Source organism: Macaca fascicularis, chromosome 4 (genome assembly GCF_037993035.2).
Source record: "Macaca fascicularis isolate 582-1 chromosome 4, T2T-MFA8v1.1".
NCBI classification, from domain to species: domain Eukaryota; kingdom Metazoa; phylum Chordata; class Mammalia; order Primates; family Cercopithecidae; genus Macaca; species Macaca fascicularis.
In genome coordinates this window covers 55,472,581-55,492,884 of record NC_088378.1, presented here as the reverse complement: position 1 = coordinate 55,492,884, position 20,304 = coordinate 55,472,581, and the positions used below count along the sequence as shown (strand labels likewise).

Here is a 20,304-nt window from a genome sequence, read left to right as displayed (position 1 = left end):
AAAATATACCTTATAATAGTTCATCCTAAGTCACACTAAGTACTACACGTTAGTAACGTTAGTACCACAGCAACAGTCAATACATTGTGAGACATTCCCAAGGCAACCTATCTCATGCTGGAAGAGCACTTATCTATTCAGCTTGTAGCTGCAAGTGCTAATTCGAAATGCATCTTCCAAAGTAAAAATGATTCACAATCCTATTTAATCATTGTCATCTGTATGTATAAACAGTAACTTTTTCACATAGGCATATAAAAACCATAGTTGTATGTGAGCTGGAAAGAGGTTAATTAAGTATTTCTTACAAAGCAGCAACCTAGTCGAATTCATTTGCTGGGTGGTCTTTGCCATCAAAGTTCTTGGGTTTATATTACAGTAATTATCTCCAAGCTCTGATAGTTGTTGACAGTTTTAACCCCTTCATTGTCACAATTATCCCTCTGAAATTGAAAGGCAGCAGTAGATTACATTGCACTGCCCATCTGTCAGGGCTCTGCTGTGTGCCCACAATCCCTTGACAGATCTAGATGGACAAACAAGAGGAAGAAAAGGAAAGTTGGAAGGAAGAAGAAGGATGCCTGAGTCTTTCCTGGGAATTTTGTGCTGCTTAGATCTAACCACTTGCTTATTGAATTGGAAAACTACTGGAAAAGGTTAAATCAATTTTGTTCTCCTTTCTTTAGTTTTGTTTTTCTAGTCTCTATCTCTCCAACCTCTCCAAGCCTTGTAAGTGCCCAAAAAATAAAAATCATATTGCAGACATCATCAAGACTCTTTAAAAGAAGAATTCTGTACATTTCTCTAGGGTATAGCAATTTGTTGTAGCACCTGCCATTTTCACCCCTGCTCAAACAGCCACCTGCTGACGGCAATATGTTAGCTAATATGTCATTATTAATTAGTTTGGGTGGCACCATCAGGCAATCACATCTAAATAGATGGAAAGTATTACTATCCAGGCTCACGAAGTTTCTTTCTCCAGAGAATCAAGCTATTTTGCTGTAATACTAAGTAATGATATGTTACTACTAATTAATATATTCAAATAGTCGCCAAAATAAACCCATACGCAACCCAACACCTCTATTAAACATCAGCTCTTGTTATAAACTGCAAAAAAAGTAATCTTCAACCTATCTGAACAAACCAAGTTGTTGGGCTTTTGTGGGGAGGGAGGAGGAGTGAGGGAAAATTCTGTAGAGAAGGGAAGTTACCTGAATATAAAGAAGGTAACACTTTGGTTTTTTTTTTTTTTTTTTTTTTTTGAGATGGAGTCTCGCTTTGTCACCCAGGCTGGAGTACAGTGGTGTGATCTCGGCTCACTGCAAGCTCCGCCTCCTGGGTTCACGCTATTCTCCTGCCTCAGCCTCCCAAGTAGCTGGGACTACAGGCGCCCGCCACCACGCCTGGCTAATTTTTTGTATTTTTAGTAAAGACAGTGTTTCACCGTATTAGCCAGGATGGTCTCGATCTCCTGACCTTGTGATCCGCCCGCCTTGGCCTCCCAAAGTGCTGGGATTACAGGCGTGAGCCATTGTGCCTGGCCAACACTTTGGTTTTTAATGCTCTAATAAATGAATACATAAAAAGGCATTAACACCAAAAATTGCATTTCCTATAGAGTACAAGAAAACTAGCTATTTGTGTCAGAAAAAAATCCAGGAAAAGCCTTAGGTTACAGTGTTAGGGCACTCAGATGGCAGCAAGACTACTTCCAGGAAAAGAAAAGGCCACAGAGGGAGTCCGCTGTATCTTCAGGACATTCTCATTATAATGCAAGATTCCATGTCTGCCCCATGTTCAATAGACTTCTGCCTGAAGTCAGAGACATGATCCTGCCTACTTTCAAAGGTCACTTTGCTCTAGAAACATAGAAAAATAAAGAAAATGCCTTTGGACAGATTATCATCTAGCAAGCAAAGACACCTTGCCTATTAAACTCATCGAACGGTGTGAACCATGAAGTCATTTCACAAATCTAGTGTCAAACTAACAGCCTCCAAAACCTCTCATGCCTTTGATTCCACAAAAACAAATCACATTCATTAGACAAGTCCAGCCTTGCAATCTGCTATTTTTCATTCTTTGGGGGAGAGGGTGGGGGGCAGATGAACAGGATTTCCGCAATGGGTCATGGAGAGTTTCAAGATGTGAGAGCAGTCAGAGAGAACAATAATTAGTGGAGCACATGTTGCTTCACGACCATAGGACACGTCGGTGATTTCCCTGTGCCGAATGCTCCTTCATTCTTTTCTGGCTAATCACATCGTGGCACTGCAGAGGCTGGTCTTGATAGATCTCACTCTTCGAGTGGAACAGAAATGAACAGTTTTAAAATTCTGACAAGCTTGAAGGAGGTAACTGCTGAAGATAACTCTTACAGACAAACATTCACAGAGCTGTTCCCATACGTATCACACATTTCTCATATTTCATTTTCCCCCTAAATTCTCAGGCACACCCCTATGAAGAAAATAAAAGCTCTTTCTTCACTCCACCAAGAAAAATAATCTATTCACATGTGTTCACAGTCTTCTTTCTCGGTTATCATAATAGGTTGACTTAAAAATCACGAAAGGCATTGATCCCTTCTTAAAATTCTTGAAAGCTGGCCAGGCACGGTGGCTCACACCTGTAATCCCAGCACTTTGGGAGGCCGAGGCGGGCAGATCACAAGGTAGGACAGGAGACTGAGACCATCCTGGCCAAAATGGCGAAACCCTGTGTCTACTAAAAATACAAAAATTAGCTGGGCGTGGTGGTGTGTGCCTGTAGTCCCAGCTACTCAGGAAGCTGAGGCAGGAGAATCGCTTGAACCTGGGAGCCGGAGGTTGCAGTGTACTGATCGTGCCACTGTACTCCAGCCTGGCGACAAAGTAAGACTCCATCTCAAAAATAAATAAATAAATAAATAAATAAATAAATAAATAAATAAATTCATGAAAGCCAACCACTGCAGGAATAAATACCAAGTTATATTTTGGTGTCTTAACACCCCTAACGTTTTTCGTTTTTAAAGACAAGGTTTTGTTACTGTTGTTTTTTAAAGTGATTGCCAGAAGTTTCTTTGTAGTGTGCCAAATTATTATCTCCCTATTTCTAGGAGAACATTGCTAAAATGTTTGCATCACAGTTGGTCTATTCTCCCCCTTTGACTTTGAGATCACTCTCAATCAGGGAGTTTTTACATTCAAGCCACCCAAACCTAATTCTTGGGGTGTGACTTTCTCAGTTTCATTTTTTCTAGGCTTTTACAGGGTTTGAGGGGCCCTTCATTTCAGAGGCTAGGCAGTTCTATGCCAAATCTCCTATCAGTGTTAGAATTCTAATCTGAGAAGCAGAGAGAGGCAGTAAAAGTTATTCAATGAATAAAGAAACTATTATCCTATGGTTAAAAATTAAGATTTATGAGATTGCATTTTTTTCTCAGTTGATTACTCTGATTTTTAACTGACTTCAAGTCTGTTACTCTTTTTAGCTTGTGATTTTCCCCCTAATTAAAGGCAATCAGAGTGATATGCAGGCTAAACACCATTCAGAAGTCATTTCTCTATTGTGACATTATTCTAAAGGATGTAGCTCAATTGCAGCTGTAGAACCAGTTGACACACATTTTCCATATTTGGTTGCTGAAGAAATATAACCAGTGACTGTATATTAATAGTATGTGAAATTTGCATACAATTTGGGAGACAACTGTGTAACAAAAAAATTGATGATGGTAGGATTGCTGCTTTCCATCCTTCTGGTAACACAGGGGCACTAAGCAGAGTCTTTGGGTGGTTGGTGACAAGACACAAGATTTTTTGACCTCATGACAGAACTCAACTTCAGTTTTCCAACATTCAGCTACGTCACACTGGCTGTTACTATAGGACCAAGAAAGGTGGGAATTTGTGTGGAGAGAGGACAGTTAAATACAGACTCACCGTAACTGTAAATTTCTCCCAAGAACAAAACCCCCACATTTCACATTTGTTCATATCTCCTATAGGAGCATTATATGTAATGTCAGCCACCACTACTGCTGATCAACTGAATCATCCCTACTATAATTTTCACAAAAATTTTTCACTAAACTAAATTCCTTTTAGAAAAGTTTAGTCTAGAAAGTCAGATAGTCTTTATTGCCTATACAATAAAGAAAACATGATCAACATATGGTCACTGAGCCCATATATGTCTTAACGATCATCTTTCCTCTAAGCATCTCCTCTTCGGCTTCTACACTGGGGAAGGCTCAGGCGGGCTCCCGAACCCAGAGGACTGAAGGATGCAATGTTAGGTTATACAAATGGCTGGCCTACACATGTGTCCCAATATGCTCTTTTTCTGTTTAAAGAGTCTTCTAGGGTACATTTTCTAAGATTCTATAGAAGAGAAAATGATCCACATTATGATCTACATGTATTTTCTTTCTTTCTTTCTTTTTTTTAATTTTAGAAGCAAATATCCAAATGCCATCCTAATTATAAACTCTTCTCACTGTCCTGTCTTCATCAGAGGTGTGTCCTTGGTAAGTGAAATAATTTTCTCTACTTCCCAGAGAAAAATTCAGGGCTTCTCGCTGCCTCTTCAGGGCCACACAAGTTCTAACCTTCATTCAGGACTTTTCTGCAGCTTCGACACAGGTTCTAACCTTCATTCAGGACTTTTCTGCAGCTTTCAGCAAATGGAAAGTATAGTAGAGAGGCTGGCTGGACATTTTCCTATGGCTTTTTCTTCAGGAAGAAAGTATCAGAAACAAATTCAGAGTTTAAAAAACAAAAGCCTCTTTGTTTATGCTATCCTGGGGCATTAACCGATTTTATAATTTTTCCAACTGCATAGCTATGCAAATTCCCTACTTTCTTAAAAGTACTTTGCTGTACCCATCACTGACACTTCTGAGAATGCCAACTTCCTACACAAAAGAACAACCCACAGGGCTGTGGTCTGCAGGCGGCAGCTCCCAGAGACAGCTGCTTCTGAGGCTAGTGCCGCCTTACCGCCTGGAGTCAGGGACATGCCTTATCTCAGTCAGGAAGAAAGGACTGGGACTCTAACTGTTGGGAATTTTGTACTGTACTTTCAACCATTGTTTAATAATTAACAGCTGATCACAACAAGAAGCGGGGGCAAGGTCACCACTCTTTCAAGAAGTTCAATAGAACGATTAAGGAGGTATTTGGTCGTTGGAAAGGACAGTGATTTTAAGAACAAAGAGGGAGCTTGGGCATATTTACACACGGAGCAGAAGGATTCCATGGAGACAGACTAAATGCAAAAAACAAAGGGATAATTATGAACCATAATTATCACTTGGGTCGGAGTGGACAAGGGGGGAGTTAGTCTTAAAGGGGAGAGGGGTAATTTCTCATCAAAATCAGAAGGAATGAAGACAGATGGGTCAGTGGGCCCACACATTTGGAGGTCAGTGAGAGAAGCAGTGGGGGCGAGAGTGTGCTGTGGACCACTTCTCAGTTCTGATGAGCCAAGGCTACCTGCAGAAGAGCCCAGGAGAGGGGTAAGGGCAGAGTTTCTAGGAGGACGAGGGAGAGATTCAAAAATAGCCACCAAGAGAACTCTGACAGAGCTGAGGGCAGGTTTAGATTGGATTGACTGGAATCACAGTGATAGGTGCCTTTAGATTTTTCCTCTGTCTTGTGATTCAGGTTCTCCAAATACCATCCAAAATGTGATCAAGACACAGGCCTTATAACTACGCAACACAAGCCCAGAACAGAAATAGCCATAAATACTGGAGTGTGCTGAATGCCAGTGTCTGGCCTCTACTGCAGTTCTTTAAAATATGGTGGGTCTTTGGATACAACACTTCTGTTGCCTTGCTCTCACCAGGCTCCTGGGCTGCTCACTTAAGGTTCTCATTCTCTCTCTCCTTCTGCCTCTCTCTCTCATTAACCTACTCCACAGGAAAATCATCTATTATTGTATACTAGTTGTCTTTGAAATCACCATTAACATTAATCTGCTAACTCATACTTCAGTTATCACCAATATAATTGCCATGACAGTGTGCTTATAGAACATACTATGATTATTATTACCTGCCGGCCCCAGCAATAGCAGCAAACGGCTGGTAACATTTACTGTGTGAACTCTCTCTGTGCCTACCTCCCAGGGACGGTGATGAGAATGTACACTTTTACATAATCACCTTTACTTCTTTTTTTTTTTTCTTTTTTCTTTTTTCTTATTATACTTTAAGTTCTAGGGTACATGTGCATAACGTGCAGGTTTGTTACATATGTATACTTGTGCCATGTTGCTGTGCTGCACCCATCAACTCGTCAGCACCCATCAACTCGTCATTTATATCCGGTATAACTCCCCATGCAATCCCTTCCCCTTCCCCCCTCCCCATGATAGGCCCCGGTGTGTGATGTTCCCCTTCCCAAGTCCAAGTGATCTCATTGTTCAGTTCCCACCTATGAGTGAGAACATGCGGTGTTTGTTTTTCTGTTCTTGTGATAGTTTGCTAAGAATGATGGTTTCCAGCTGCATCCATGTCCCTACAAAGGACACAAACTCATCCGTTTTTATGGCTGCATAGTATTCCATGGTGTATATGTGCCACATTTTCTTAATCCAGTCTGTCACTGATGGGCATTTGGGTTGATTCCAAATCTTTGCTATTGTGAATAGTGCCGCAATAAACATATGTGTGCATGTGTCTTTATAGCACCATGATTTATAATCCCTTGGGTATATACCCAGTAATGGGATGGCTGGGTCATATGGTACATCTAGTTCTAGATCCTTGAGGAATCGCCATACTGTTTTCCATAATGGTTGAACTAGTTTACAATCCCACCAACAGTGTAACAGTGTTCCTATTTCTCCACATCCTCTCCAGCACCTGTTGTTTCCTGACTTTTTAATGATTGCCATTCTAACTGGTGTGAGATGGTATCTCATTGTGGTTTTGATTTGCATTTCTCTGATGGCCAGTGATGATGAGCATTTTTTCATGTGTCTGTTGGCTGTATGAATGTCTTCTTTTGAGAAATGTCTGTTCATATCCTTTGCCCACTTTTTGATGGGGTTGTTTGTTTTTTTCTTGTAAATTTGTTTGAGTTCTTTGTAGGTTCTGGATATTAGCCCTTTGTCAGATGAGTAGATTGCAAAAATTTTCTCCCATTCTGTAGGTTGCCTGTTCACTCTGATGGTAGTCTCTTTTGCTGTGCAGAAGCTCTTTAGTTTAATGAGATCCCATTTGTCAATTTTGGCTTTTGCTGCCGTTGCTTTTGGTGTTTTAGACATGAAGTCTTTGCCCATGCCTATGTCCTGAATGGTACTACCTAGGTTTTCCTCTAGGGTTTTTATGGTATTAGGTCTAACATTTAAGTCTCTAATCCATCTTGAATTAATTTTTGTATAAGGAGTAAGGAAAGGATCCAGTTTCAGCTTTCTACTTATGGCTAGCCAATTTTCCCAGCACCATTTATTAAATAGGGAATCCTTTCCCCATTTCTTGTTTCTCTCAGGTTTGTCAAAGATCAGATGGCTGTAGATGTGTGGTATTATTTCTGAGGACTCTGTTCTGTTCCATTGGTCTATATCTCTGTTTTGGTACCAGTACCATGCTGTTTTGGTTACTGTAGCCTTGCAGTATAGTTTGAAGTCAGGTAGCGTGATGCCTCCAGCATTGTTCTTTTGACTTAGGATTGTCTTGGAGATGCGGGCTCTTTTTTGGTTCCATATGAACTTTAAAGCAGTTTCTTCCAATTCTGTGAAGAAACTTGTTGGTAGCTTGATGGGGATGGCATTGAATCTATAAATAACCTTGGGCAGTATGGCCATTTTCACGATATTGATTCTTCCTATCCATGAGCATGGTATGTTCTTCCATTTGTTTGTGTCCTCTTTTATTTCACTGAGCAGTGGTTTGTAGTTCTCCTTGAAGAGGTCCTTTACATCCCTTGTAAGTTGGATTCCTAGGTATTTTATTCTCTTTGAAGCAATTGTGAATGGAAGTTCATTCATGATTTGGCTCTCTGTTTGTCTGTTACTGGTGTATAAGAATGCTTGTGATTTTTGCACATTAATTTTGTATCCTGAGACTTTGCTGAAGTTGCTTATCAGCTTAAGGAGATTTTGGACTGAGACAATGGGATTTTCTAAATATACAATCATGTCATCTGCAAACAGGGACAATTTTATTTCTTCTTTTCCTAACTGAATACCCTTGATTTCTTTCTCTTGCCTGATTGCCCTAGCCAGAACTTCCACCACTATGTTGAATAGGAGTGGTGAGAGAGGGCATCCCTGTCTTGTGCCAGTTTTCAAAGGGAATGCTTCCAGTTTTTGCCCATTCAGTATGATATTGGCTGTGGGTTTGTCATAAATAGCTCTTATTATTTTGAGGTACGTTCCATCAATACCAAATTTATTGAGAGTTTTTAGCATGAAGGGCTGTTGAATTTTGTCAAAAGCCTTTTGTACATCTATTGAGATAATCATGTGGTTCTTGTCTTTGGTTCTGTTTATATGCTGGATTATGTTTATTGATTTGCGAATGTTGAACCAGCCTTGCATCCCAGGGATGAGGCCCACTTGATCATGGTGGATAAGCTTTTTGATGTGCTGCTGAATCCGGTTTGCCAGTATTTTATTGAGGATTTTTGCATCGATGTTCATCAGGGATATTGGTCTAAAATTCTCTTTTTTTGTTGTGTCTCTGCCAGGCTTTGGTATCAGGATGATGTTGGCCTCATAAAATGAGTTAGGGAGGAGTCCCTCTTTTTCTATTGATTGGAATAGTTTCAGAAGGAATGGTACCAGCTCCTCCTTGTACCTCTGGTAGAATTCAGCTGTGAATCCATCTGGTCCTGGACTTTTTTTGGTTGGTAGGCTATTAATTATTGCCTCAATTTCAGAGCCTACTATTGGTCTATGCAGGGATTCAACTTCTTCCTGGTTTAGTCTTGGAAGAGTGTACGTGTCCAGGAAATTATCCATTTCTTCTAGATTTTCTAGTTTATTTGCGTAGAGGTGTTATAGTATTCTCTGATGGTAGTTTGTATTTCTGTGGGGTCGGTGGTGATATCCCCTTTATCATTTTTTATTGCATCTATTTGATTCTTCTCTCTTTTCTTCTTTATTAGTCTTGCTAGCAGTCTGTCAATTTTGTTGATCTTTTCAAAAAACCAACTCCTAGATTCATTGATTTTTTGGAGGGTTTTTTGTGTCTCTATCTCCTTCAGTTCTGCTCTGATCTTTGTTATTTCTTGCCTTCTGCTAGCTTTTGAATGTGTTTGCTCTTGCTTCTCTAGTTCTTTTAATTGTGATGTTAGAGTGTCAATTTTAGATCTTTCCTGCTTTCTCTTGTGGGCATTTAGTGCTATAAATTTCCCTCTACACACTGCTTTAAATGTGTCCCAGAGATTCTGGTATGTTGTATCTTTGTTCTCATTGGTTTCAAAGAACATCTTTATTTCTGCCTTCATTTCATTATGTACCCAGTAGTCATTCAGAAGCAGGTTGTTCAGTTTCCATGTAGTTGAGCGGTTTTGATTGAGTTTCTTAGTCCTAAGTTCTAGTTTGATTGCACTGTGGTCTGAGAGACAGTTTGTTACAATTTCTGTTCTTGTACATTTGCTGAGGAGTGCTTTACTTCCAATTATGTGGTCAATTTTGGAATAAGTGCGATGTGGTGCTGAGAAGAATGTATATTCTGTTGATTTGGGGTGGAGAGTTCTGTAGATGTCTATTAGGTCTGCTTGCTGCCGAGATGAGTTCAATTCCTGGATATCCTTGTTAACTTTCTGTCTCGTTGATCTGTCTAATGTTGACAGTGGAGTGTTGAAGTCTCCCATTATTATTGTATGGGAGTCTAAGTCTCTTTGTAAGTCTCTAAGGACTTGCTTTATGAATCTGGGTGCTCCTGTATTGGGTGCATATATATTTAGGATAGTTAGCTCTTCCTGTTGAATTGATCCTTTTAAGATTATGTAATGGCCTTCTTTGTCTCTTTTGATCTTTGATGGTTTAAAGTCTGTTTTATCAGAGACTAGGATTGCAACCCCCGCTTTTTTTTGTTCTCCATTTGCTTGGTAAATCTTCCTCCATCCCTTTATTTTGAGCCTATGTATGTCTCTGCGTGTGAGATGGGTCTCCTGAATACAGCAGACTGATGGGTCTTGACTCTTTATCCAGTTTGCCAGTCTGTGTCTTTTAATTGGAGCATTTAGTCCATTTACATTTAAGGTTAATATTGTTATGTGTGAACTTGATCCTGCCATTATGATATTAACTGGTTATTTTGCTCGTTAGTTGATGCAGTTTCTTCCTAGCCTCGATGGTCTTTCCATTTTGGCATGTTTTTGCAATGGCTGGTACCGGTTGTTCCTTTCCATGTTTAGTGCTTCCTTCAGGGTATCTTGTAAGGCAGGCCTGGTGGTGACAAAATCTCTAAGCATTTGCTTATCTGTAAAGGATTTTATTTCTCCTTCACTTATGAAACTTAGTTTGGCTGGATATGAAATTCTGGGTTGAAAATTCTTTTCTTTAAGACTGTTGAATATTGGCCCCCACTCTCTTCTGGCTTGTAGAGTTTCTGCCGAGAGATCTGCTGTTAGTCTGATGGGCTTCCCTTTGTGGGTAACCCAACCTTTCTCTCTGGCTGCCCTTAAGATTTTTTCCTTCATTTCAACTTTGGTGAATCTGGCAATTATGTGTCTTGGAGTTGCTCCTCTCGAGGAGTATCTTTGTGGCGTTCTCTGTATTTCCTGGATTTGAATGTTGGCCTGCCCTACTAGGTTGGGGAAGTTCTCCTGGATGATATCCTGAAGAGTGTTTTCCAGCTTGGTTCCATTTTCCCCCTCACTTTCAGGCACCCCAATCAGACGTAGATTTGGTCTTTTTACATAATCCCATACTTCTTGCAGGCTTTGTTCATTTCTTTTTCTTCTTTTTTCTTTTGGTTTCTCTTCTCGCTTCATTTCGTTCATTTGATCCTCAATTGCTGATACTCTTTCTTCCAGTTGATCGAGTCGGTTACTGAAGCTTGTGCATTTGTCACGTATTTCTCGTGTCATGGTTTTCATCTCTTTCATTTCGTTTATGACCTTCTCTGCAATAATTACTCTAGCCATCAATTCTTCCACTTTTTTTTCAAGATTTTTAGTTTCTTTGCGCTGGGTACGTAATTCCTCCTTTAGCTCTGAGAAGTTTGATGGACTGAAGCCTTCTTCTCTCATCTTGTCAAAGTCATTCTCCGTCAAGCTTTGATCCGTTGCTGGCGATGAGCTGCGCTCCTTTGCCGGGGGAGATGCGCTCTTATTTTTTGAATTTCCAGCTTTTCTGCCCTGCTTTTTCCCCATCTTTGTGGTTTTATCTGCCTCTGGTCTTTGATGATGATGGTGATGTACTGATGGGGTTTTGGTGTAGGTGTCCTTCCTGTTTGATAGTTTTCCTTCTAACAGTCAGGACCCTCAGCTGTAGGTCTGTTGGAGATTGCTTGAGGTCCACTCCAGACCCTGTTTGCCTGGGTGTCAGCAGCAGAGGCTGCAGAAGATAGAATATTGCTGAACAGCGAGTGTACCTGTCTGATTCTTTCTTTGGAGGCTTCCTCTCAGGGGTGTACTCCACCCTGTGAGGTGTGGGGTGTCAGACTGCCCCTAGTGGGGGATGTCTCCCAGTTAGGCTACTCAGGGGTCAGGGACCCACTTGAGCAGGGAGTCTGCCCCTTCTCAGATCTCAACCTCCGTGTTGGGAGATCCACTGCTCTCTTCAAAGCTGTCAGACAGAGTCATTTGCGTCTGCAGAGGTTTCTGCTGCTTTTGGCTTTTGTTGTTGTTTACTGTGCCCTGTCCCCAGAGGTGGAGTCTACAGAGACAGGCAGGTTTCCTTGAGCTGCTGTGAGCTCCACCCAGTTTGAGCTTCCCAGCGGCTTTGTTTACCTACTTAAGCCTCAGCAATGGCGGGCGCCCCTCCCCCAGCCTTGCAGCTGCCTTGCTGCGAGATCGCAGACTGTTGTGCTAGCAATGAGGGGGGCTCCGTGGGCGTGGGACCCTCCCGGCCAGGTATGGGATATAATCTCCTGGTGTGCCTGTTTGCTTAAAGCGCAGTATTGGGGTGGGAGTTACCCGATTTTCCAGGTGTTGTGTGTCTCAGTTCCCCTGGCTAGGAAAAGGGATTCCCTTTCCCCTTGCGCTTCCCAGGTGAGGCGGTGCCTCGCCCTGCTTCAGCTCTCGCTGGTCGGGCTGCAGCAGCTGATCAGCACCGATTGTCCGGCACTCCCTAGTGAGATGAACCCAGTACCTCAGTTGAAAATGCAGAAATCACCAGTCTTCTGTGTCGCTCGCACTGGGAGTTGGAGTCTGGAGCTGTTCCTATTCGGCCATCTTGCTCCCAATCACCTTTACTTCTTACCACATGCCAATGCGATGGTAAACCATAGATTCAACTTTATAAATGAAGAATCTGAGGCTTTAAAGTGTAGACAACCTGCCAGGGTCAAACTGCTAATCAGTGGCAGGGTGGTTCTGTGCAACAGCAAAGCCCACTTTATTAAAACTACTTCTATGCTCTCCAATCATTTTTTATTGGGAAACTGTAATGGTTGAATAGCATCCCCTTGCCAAAATTCACATCCACCTGGAACCTCAGAATGTGATCTTATTTGGAAATAGAGTCTTTGCAGATGTTCTTAGTTAAGGATCTTGAGATGAAATCATCCTGGATTTAGGGTGGACTCTGAATCCAGTCCCTGGTGTTCTCATAAGGAAAGGAGAGGAGAGGACACAGGGACACACCAACAAGGGGCCAGGTGAAAGTGGAAGCAGAGTGGAGTGGTGCAGCCATGAGCCAAGGAATGCCAGAAGCCACCGGAAGCTGGAAAAGACAAGGAAAGTCTCCCCTAGAGGCTCTGGAGGCAGCATGGCCTTGCTGACACCTCGATTTCAGACTTCTGGCTGTGACCTGTGAGAAAACAAACTTCTGTTGTTTGTTGGTGTTATTTTGTTACAGAAGCCCTAGAAAACATGGGCTCCTTTGCAGCGAACACAGAATTTTAAATGCCATTAGAAATATTTTTTAATCCCTTAATTGCTTTTGGTGATAGATACAAAGGTGATTTTAGACAAAAGTTATTTTATTTTTATTCAGAATATAAAATATTATGCATGATGCTTATTTAGTTATATTTAATGTCATAATGAAAAAGTTTGATTTCTTCTTATTCAATAAATGATGCAAACTGTTTAAATTATGTATGAAAAATATGATTTGTTAAAATATGTAAAAAAACTATGTTTATATGTTGACTCCATGTGTATTAATATGCAGACTGAGATTTAACTATTGGTTACAGTATCAAAAATAGAAAATAGTCAACATACAGAACTACTATTTTTCTTTTGCTCAAAATATCCATGGGTTTATTTATTATTTACTTGAGTATTTGTGACTTATTTTAAATTGCAAGACAAGAGAGAAGGTTTTAGTGGCCACTTCCAAGCATTGCTCTAAAAATTACATGCCATCGTTGTAGATATAATTTATTTCTGATAAATTAAAATTGAAAATAATTGCCAGTATTTTTGTTTTTATATCAGTTATTGAAGAATGAGAGTTTAATGTGTGATATAAGCATACACATGCTCTACAAATGAAAGCTCTACAAAGTTTTCATTTTAAAGATAAAAATATTTAAGTAATTGTCTCTGTTTGTGACTTTAATAATGAAATAGTGACTTTAATAATGAAAAGTCACTATTCCCAACCTGGGAAACTTTTTGTAGTTTCATGACAGCTCAGAAACCTCCATAACAATACTATGTTTCTCAGAAACTTGAGAAACACTGCAATGTTGTATCCCAGCCATTCTCTGGTTTTGGTTCTAAGAGTCATTTGAATTCTTAAAAATTACTGAAGATTCCAAAGAGCTTTTGTTTTACGGGTTATAACTATTGATATGTACTGTATTTTAAATTATAACTGTGAAATATTTAAAAAATATATTTCACTCATTTTAAAATAACACTAGTAAATGCATTACATGTGAACACAAATATTTTTATGAAAAATAAACATATATTCTCCCCAAAATTAAGAAGAATGGCATTGTTTTACTTTTGTGCATACCTGTGTATGTCTCTTTATATCTCTTTATGTTTGATCTGTGGCAATATGTTTTTAATTGAAGTATATGAAGCAAATCTGGCCTCACACAGACGTGGCACTGAAAAAGTAGGGAGTATCTGAACAGACTTTTCAGATAAATAATTGTAGATATTCATTTTAATACCATGGCAAAACTTGACAAGAGATGGTTTCTTAAAAGTCACTTGCCATTTGAAATTTGAAACCATATCAGTCAACTTTTCTTACTGTTTATTACATTAAAATCTTAGTCAATCTTCTACTTTTAATTGACTTTTTCCATCATACATGATTTTATGGTATCATGTTTGGTCATTTGGGAAATATTCAGTTTCTGAATTATGCAGATCTTCCAAATGTCAACACATATCATTATTCAATATATTTTTAAAATCCCATGTGTTAATATCACCACCCGAGGTTGCCTAATCAAAAAAATCTTTAGGCAGTATGAAACTATCAAAGTCACTGGGACAAATATAAGTTTTCTGAAATTCTTGTTCTCACTTGAACATTCACATGTTATCATTAATAACAAATACTGTCAATCATGTTTTTTGAAATATTAGGTTCACTTTAGTTATTTTTAAGAAATCTGCCAAATACCCAAGTCGAAATAAGCATGGCTTGTTTCTCGGCTGCTCTTTCAAGTGAAAATGGTGTTACATGGAAGAAGCAGTCAGTTGAGCCAGCAACTCAAACAGGAGTACAAGTGGTTTGCAAGGGGACTAGATTTACATACATGTCCATTTGCAACAGAAGCACTGTATGAGTAGTTTTCACTTTGTCACACAGAATATTCAAAATCATGTACACAAAGGTTGAGATTTAATAAACATTAATTTCTACTGCTTCATCAAGGCTATTTTAAGGAAAAATTGCCTCTTTTGGCAGGTGTATGTGGGTGTGCATATGGGTGAAGAATCCAGTAAGTGCTAACACCGTTTGACACTAACATTTTTATCCGCTGTTGCTTTTGTGCTGCCAGTACAAATGCCCTCCCAGTGAAAAAGGCAAATAACATCACATTATAGTATTGTTATGAAATAATTATTACCTTGCAGATCCCCTGAAAGGGCCTTGGGGACAACACTTTGAGAACTATTGGTCTATACCACGTCTGGATACAAGAAGTCAAGGTAGGTATCACAAAATCAGCATCAAGTGTCAAACCAAGTCGTCAGTCTGAAATAGAATTCTGCCCATTCAAATGATAGCTCCATCCTAGCAATCACTCCACATTCACCCTGCTGGCTCTCATCTGACTTAGCCCGTTCAGGAACTGGGAAGTCTGGAACCTTCCTGCCATTGAGGAAGTCTGGTGAGGGGGTTGCAAAGACGGCTGCTCTGCCTGGAAAAAAACATGGTTCTCTGAAGGACTGTGCTTGCCAGCCTTTCCAATAACAAGAGCTTTTGAAGTGACCCAGCAATTCTGAGTGCAGCCAGTCTGCCATATCAAAATAGCCTGTGGCCTCCTGGCAACGAAGCTCAATTCCCCAAACACTGAAGCCTGGCCTCCACTGGCCATGACCTCACTTGATGAATCGGAAGGGGCAAGGAAGCAAGACAACAGCCGTCATCCTCTTTAGCAATTCTTTCCCAGGCACATTTGCATGTTGATATGGTTTGGCTGGGTCCCCACCCAAAACTTATCTTAAATTCTAGTTCCCAAAATTCCCCGCGTGTCATGGGAGGGACTCGGCGGAAGGTAATTGAATCATGGAGGCGGTTACCCCCATACTGCTGTTCTCACGATAGCGAATTCCTGCAAAATCTGAAGGTTTTATAAGGGGCTTTTCCCCCTTTTGCTCAGCACTTCTCCTTACTGCCACCATGTTAAAAAGTACATGTTTGCTTTGCTTTCTGCCATAATTGTAAGTTTCCTGAGGCCTCCCCAGCCCTGAAGATCGGTGAGTCAATTAAAGCTCTTTCCCTTTTGAATCGCCCAGTCTTGAGCAGTTCTTTAAAGCAGTGTGAGAATGGACTAACACACATGTTTAGTGACAGCCAGAATGAAGGAAGTCCAGGGTACCCGTGCTGTTTTCCATCCCATTACCTCATCTCCAATTTTGGCAGGGCTGAAAAAGAACACTTTCAGAAAAAAAAAAAAATGTTGTGATGTGGCTTTCAAGTTAGACCATTGCTAACTGCTTTAAAAGAACGGGCTTATAAAGTCATCTGAATAACACTCAAGATGTTGACCTTGTCCAAATGAACTCGGAAGAAACGTAAATGGGTGACCTAAAGCAGGAAAATATGTAAATAGGACTGAGTTCTATCATGCATTGGAGACCTTACCCATTCATGCTGGGTGTTATACAGTGACAATTCCTAGGAGAAGGTTTAACAGCAAAGCCCAGATAAAAGGACCTCTCAGCCAAACTTATGGCATGGTGTCCAGAGTGGGTCCAGAGTGGTTGTAGGTATGTGAGTCTGTATATGAGAGAGAGAAAGAAACAGAAAGAGAGAAAACAATTTGGAAGTTGGAGGTAGGGAGTGCAGAACACATGAGGCATACTGCTTTAAACCAAACCAGCCAGCCTCTAGGTTTTCCCCAGCAGTCATCCCATCCCTTCCTGCAGGACAGACATGAGTTCCCTGGGGGAAGCAGGACAGGGCAAAGGATCTGCTCAGACTCCAGATTCAAAGTCCAGCTCTGCTATTTCCTGGATGGATGGCCTTGGACATATTACCCAACTTAACCACTCTCTGCTTCAGTTCCACATCTACAAAATGGGAACCACAGCAGTACCTACATTCCAGAGGGTTATCCTGAAGATTAAATGGGCTAATATCTGTAAGACTGTTTAGAACAGGATCTGGCACAGTGGAAGCCTATATACCTGTCTGGATGATTTTTCCAGTACCTGTCTTATATAGAGACATGGAATTACACATTAGTTCAATCACTGAGTGATGTAAACCCACCCCTAAGGGGGCATAGATACTTAGGCACATGTTTAGAACAAAAACATAATGGATGTTCAGCACCATTATTAAGTTAGTCATCCACAAATGTTATTAGAATAAATCATGAATAATGTGTATGCTTTAAGCACTGTTTAGCCATTAACTTTAAAATTTTTCATTTAGCTTTGTGACGCATGCTGTATAGAACATAACTACCATAGTAGATCTCAGCTTGTTAAAGCATAAAGGCCTTTTTAATTGTTTTTAGAAACACAGACGGCCCCTCCACACCCCCGCCCCACACAGGCATACGTATGCATGTGCACAAACACATACACAGAGTCACCTTACGGTTAGGCTTTTCTTATATTCCTGCCACCCTTTGATTGAGAAAAAGTATTGCTTTAAAAAGTGACCAAAAATGTAAGAATACCTTCAAATGTATTTATATAAAACACTATTTATGTAGATGTTCACTGACAATTGTTGGTGTCCAAATAGGTTCCAAGAGTTTTGTATTAATTCCTCAAGGGTCTGTGTTCTTTGGATTGGGAGCCACTTTCCCAGGGGAATGGTATCTTCTGAAGTGGAAATTGGGTTCTTAAAGAAAATTCAATTACATTAAAATAAAAATTCATTAACTGAGAAAAAGTTGAACCCCAGAATCCCAACTTCAAATATAATATGCTTGCAGTGGTTAATGTACAACAGGCAAGGGGTCTTTACAGTATTATTTCAAGAAGCAAAAGGCCAACATTTTATATGTCTTCTCTCAGAATAGCTGTATTTCCTCTCCACATAATCTCCCACAGTTAGCCTTAAAACATTTCATTGTTTACTCCTTCAGGAATCTGACTCATTGCAGCAAAGACATTAAACAGCAAAGAACACAGATAATCCCTTGTAGTTTCTGCAGGAACCTCAATTCCAGAGACAAAATAGAAAGGACCCAAATTTCCTGGAACTAATACAGACCCACGGAGACATCCCTGAGCAAGAACATAGAAGCTCAATGGGTGGGATATTTTTCGGAAAATTTAAACTCGGATAACAAGGATTTTAGACCCTCTCTCCTGCTGATAGGAGCTTCCTCTGTGTGACATAGAACACAAACCCAAACACTGACTTTTGTTTTTCAGGTTTAAAAGTATTAAATATATATAAATTAAAATGTTAAAATATATATATATGTAATCCATATATATAAGAATCACATTCAAGAATAAGGTATCCAATTCTTTTCTTCTGTGCTTTTCATTTGTTTGAGATCAAATAAAAAATAACTTTTCACATTACTGCATTTTACTATCACTTTAAGGGAGTTGTTTTTATTTTAGGACATAATGGGCAAAATCATGCTATTTAACATTACATTATATTCACACATCATGGAAGTTAAATAAAGACACCTTGCTGATTTCTTAATATAGATTCAGCTAAGATTAGTTATGCATCTGCCACCTTAACATTCAGATTGGGGGTAGAAAAAAAAGGCTTAGTTAAAAATCACACTTGCATGGTAAGTGCTTAGAATTTCATGGTTCATTTAAGAGCATCACAATCAAGAACTTAATTATGTTAAAAGAGAATGGTATTTCCTTAACAGCCAAAATTACATTCCCCCTTAATTTCTCTCCTTCACCCCACAAAGTAGATCATTTTCCTTAACCTCTTGTTTTTTGACCTATGAAATAAGGGAGTTAGCTAGATGATTTTAAGATTTGGTTCTATCATGCTGTAATTTTATGATTTCTAGGGAATAGACTGATGAGGAGAAAAAGGGAATAGAGCCCAGAAGCAAACGAGAATTTGGCCAATTCAGTTCCTAAACAAAACAATATTTCCCTTGGCACCTAACAACTGAACTGTGCCCCCAGGGCACTGTGAGTGGTCTGAGAACTTGGAGTGGAAGGGCAACAGGTATTATAGAATGACAGCTCTCCTAACCCCTCTACTGTGTTTTCACATTGAAACTTGTGTCTAACAACATGCTACTCAACAAATCACTGAACGCCAAAAAATAGGGATGCCTCCCAACCAAAATCTGTGTGTTATGGCACCAGGATGGACTGAGAACTAATAATGGGAGAGTGTGTGTGTGTGTGTGTGTGTGTGTGTGTATATATATATTTACATATATATATATATAAATCTAAGAGGCATAAGTGCAGTTTTGTTACATGGATATATTGAGTAGTAGTCAAGTCTGGGCTGTTTTAGTCTAACAGTGACCCCAATAATGTACATTTTTCCCATTAAGTAATTTCTCATCCCTCACCCCTTCCCACCTCACACCCTTCTGAGTCTCCAATGTCTGTTATTTCACATTCTATGTCTATTCGTACACATTCTTTAGCCCCCACCTTAAAAGTGAGAACATGCTGTTTTTGACTTTCTGTTTCTGAATAGTTTAACTTAACATAATGGCCTCCAGTTCCATCTGTATTGCTACAAAGGCATAATTTCATTCTTTTATATGGCTGAATGGTATTCCATTGTGTACATATACCACATTTTTTAATCTAGTCATCCATTGATGGATACTTAGGTTGATTCCATATCTTTGCTATTGTGAATAGTGTTGTGATAAACATACGAGTTCAGGTATCTTTTAATATAATAATTTCTTTTCCTTTGAGTAAATATCTAGTAGCAGCATCGCTGGATCAAATGGTAGTTCTGTTTTTAATTATTTAAGAAATTTCTGTACTGTTTTCCATAGAGATTGTACTAATTTAGATTCCCACCAAAAGAGTATAAATGTTCCCTTTCCCTTCAGCATGTTATTTTTTGACTTTTTTATTTTAAGAGAGACAGAGTCTCATTTGTTGCCCTGGCTAGAGTGTAGTGATCACAGCTCACTATAACTTCAAACTCCCAGGCTCAAGTGATCCTCCTGCCTTAGCCTCCCCCAGTATGGGGATTACAGGCATGAGCCATTATGTATGGCCTATTTTTGACTTTTTAATAATACCAGTTGATAGAGGATTAATGGGGGAAGGGAGAACTTATTTTTAAATCAGCAAATCTAACAATAACTTCCAGTCTAAGTAGCAAACTGTTTGTGTTTTGCAAGTTTCTATAAATGTACAGTATAATCCTCCATGCTATAGAAGTACATAATTCGCTATGGTGGGGGATAATGTTCAAGTTGGTTCAATTCAAAGAGAGTCTAACTGGTGATGAGTCATGTTCTCCCAGTAAACAAAACATGAGGCAAAGCCTCATATGTAGACAGTTTATTCAGGAATGTGATCCCAGAGAATAAAAGGAAGGAGAGAGTGA

General features: G+C 39.7%; 1 protein-coding gene across 2 annotated transcripts in view; it reads right to left on the bottom strand.

The window, feature by feature from the left end:
* The window catches only part of SAMD5 (sterile alpha motif domain containing 5), a 244,928-nt gene that overhangs the window by 182,630 nt on the left and 41,994 nt on the right, over positions 1–20,304 (bottom strand). The gene's annotated exons all lie outside the window — the stretch shown is intronic.